The sequence below is a fragment of the Limulus polyphemus genome, unplaced genomic scaffold (genome assembly GCF_000517525.1).
Source record: "Limulus polyphemus unplaced genomic scaffold, Limulus_polyphemus-2.1.2 Scaffold6326, whole genome shotgun sequence".
Lineage (NCBI taxonomy): Eukaryota > Metazoa > Arthropoda > Merostomata > Xiphosura > Limulidae > Limulus > Limulus polyphemus.
The window spans coordinates 12,828-15,975 of NW_013671936.1; the positions used below are offsets into that span (position 1 = coordinate 12,828).

The 3,148-nt window shown below is 35.9% G+C and overlaps 1 protein-coding gene across 7 annotated transcripts in view; it reads left to right on the forward strand.

Annotated features, from left to right (window-relative positions):
- Positions 1-1,343: 1,343 nt before the first annotated feature.
- LOC106473613 (GTP-binding protein Di-Ras2-like) overlaps positions 1,344-3,148 on the forward strand; it is a 22,852-nt gene continuing 21,047 nt past the window's right edge. For 4 of the 7 annotated variants that reach the window (XM_022402013.1, XM_022402014.1, XM_022402017.1 and 1 more), the window contains exon 1: positions 1,344-1,545. The gene's annotated coding sequence lies outside the window, so the exon portion shown is untranslated. The remainder of the gene's footprint in view (positions 1,546-3,148) is intronic. The other 3 variants (XM_022402016.1, XM_022402018.1, XM_022402019.1) reach the window with 1 other exon arrangement.

Here is a 3,148-nt window from a genome sequence, read left to right on the forward strand (position 1 = left end):
GATGATATGAAGAAAGTCATGAGGGGAGATGACCCCCCATCTAATTTCATATTGATAGAATTATTGAAAACAGTATGTCGTTCTTTTCAGTATTGGTACCTTTATGTATCTCTATTGAATTTTCAATGTTTATTACCTCAAGAACAAAAAAATCCTATCCTTTGTTACAAACCTGTGTGTTATTTCACCTGTCCAACGGACGGATACTCCCGGTAGTTATGTATAAAATTACTTATAGTAAAAACAATTATATTTAACAAACTGGTCCTAAATACTTAATGCCATAAATTACTGCGCAAAATCAAAACTGAAACCTATAATAATTAGAAAGCAGTGAGTCGTCAGCTCTTGCTGTTAACGATGTTTATTTGACTGTAATCCCAATAATATCTTACGGCCAATTTAGGAGATTTCACTTAGCCCTAAATTCACATACTAAGCCGACAATGTAAAGAGCAACTCTAATTCATCAGACGTATTTTAATCATTACAATCAATTAAAGTAACAATAACGGTATGAACTGAGAAGCGGAAACGATATTTATCCAGTACACTTTTATTTTCGGTTTTGTTATGTCAGCATCAGAAATTATTTCAAAAGTAGTATATATGTTCAGAACTTTACTTCGCTTTAATTATAAAGCTTTCATAAACATAAGAATTTTTAGAAAGACAATACAGGATAAAAAGTATATTTTATTCCTTTCTTACTTGTCTGAATCTAGAAGCCTCCCGGTGGCACAGGGGTAAGTCAGCAGATTTATACCACTAGACACCGGTTTTCGATACCCGTGGTAGTTAGAGCACAGATATCTCTATACAATATCTATACCCTGCCCACCGGCTATCTAAACCCAAATTTTAGCGTCTTAAGCCTGTAGACTTACCGCTGAGTCACTGGGGGAGGGGCGTTTCACTGGGTGACATCAGTTGTATTATTTCATTTTTTAAATATTTGAATAATTTATTATTTATTAAAACATTCCGACATTGTCTTGTTAAGTAGCTTTTCTAGAAGCAGGTTTCCATTTTGAAACATCAGATTCAATTTTTATTTCCTGCTAACACCTTGATTGGTTTATCAGAAACGATCAATATGTCTGACAAAAGCTGGAGTTACTTTGGAAAACAGATCATCCTACTTTGCTGAGATTTAGATATTAAATATTTTATTTAAAAGATAAAACATCATTTTGTGAACCACTGTAAGTACAGGAAATCTTGCGTTCTCAGGTGCTTTACTGATAATTTAAACAAATGGCCTGATATCTGAGTAAAGCAATGAGCCAAACGAGGCATGCGCAGGAACTCGTTCTGCTTCCTTCGAGGTTACCACTGTTAGTCTACAGTCGCGCATGAGAACACGAGGAAGGAAGCGAGAAGTCTATAGCCGCGTACAAGAAAGAACACGAGGAAGAAAGCGGGAACTGTTTGAACTGTTAGTAAGGAAAACGTGGCCCGTGCCCATTTTTTTTTCTCTCTCTCTCTTACACAGACGAATGTGCAGAAAAGATAAGGCCAAGTAAACGTTATCGTAAGTTGAACGTAAGTTAGTTTTTTAAACACTGTTTTCATGTAGTGTGGCAATAGATATATACAGATGAAAGGAGAGAATATTGTAGTTTTAAACAAAGGAAGCGAATCATTCTTGGAGTTGTGTAGCATTACATTTTTATTTTTATCTAACCCCCCAGTGGCACAGCGGTATGTCTGCGGACTTACAACGCTAAAAACCGGGTTTCGATACCCGTAGTGGGCAGAGCACAGATAGCCCTTGTGTAGCTTTGTGTTTAATGAAAAACAAACAAACAAACATTTTTATCAACGTACAAAGTCGACTTTGACTAAAAATTCAAGGTATCCGAGGCATCTGAATATAATGTCTGAACAAAGGGTAAAAATCGTAGTTCAAAACATTCCTTACCTTCACGGATTTTTACTTTATCTTTTTTTACTTAATCACTTTGCAAGCGAAAAAAAGACTAATTCTTTTTTCCATTCGATCATTGCTAGACAACTTTAGTCCAATAAGGAGGGTTTACGGACTTACAACGCTAAAATCCGGGGTTCGATTCAGCGTGGTGGACACAGCAGGTAGCCCAGTGTGTCTTTGTTCTATAAAAAACAAACTAATAAAGAGGATAACGATTAAGGAAATATATATCTTTAGTTTGTTTGTTTGTTTTGTAATTAAGCTACACAATGGGCTGTCTGTGCTCTGCCCACCACGGTTATCGAAACCCGGATTCTAGCGTCGTAAGACTGCAGACATACCGCTGTGCCACTAGGGAGCTATATCTTTAGTTTATTTCTATTTATCTAGAATAGCTGTATTTTACTGAGTTGTCAAATACACAACTTAGAGAACAAGTATCCAGTAGTGATTCGTAAGATAATGCTTGACTCTTCGTAATTATGGAGCTATACATATATTTCTGTTGTTTCTCCTTTTGCCTTTCGTTATCGCTATATTCTTTTTATGAGCGAGTATAAAAGTGTTTTATTTCTTGTGTATCGACAAACATTTTTTTTTGCATGTGATTAACACGGTGATTTGGATATTGGAGAAACTGTAGCGATACCCACATGTTTCACGTCTCTGAATCGCCGTATATCAAAGGCCACGAGTAACATTTTATGTCATCAACCTATCTAGGCTGATAAAAGCTCTTACATTTCCTGAAACTGTACGAACCGACCATGCTAGAAGCTGCCATCCAATTTGAGCTACATACTTTATAACACAGCTTGTACTTTGACATCATTAAAGACTATTTTTTTCTAGCTTTATGTGTTTTATTAATCATATTTTAGCTATAAAGATTCTTCTGTAAACGTTTAAACAGAGCGTTGACGAGTTACGTTCATCGTGATATTCTTATCCACATTTATTCTCGTAGCTATCTCTTCGTTTTGTCAGCCTTTCAAAGTTTTTGCTCCCCTTTTTAACCCATCTGACATTTAGCTTCTTTACAGATATATAGATATTATATTAAAAACGATTTTAAAGCCTTATCACGTCGTTACAGTCTATGTCGTCATGCCTGTTCATGCTCTATCTGATGGCCGTGCATCTAGGCAATAGCTCTTTACCTGATGATGACAAAACCTTGTCGAAACGTTGTACATTTGCTGTCATGTTAAACTT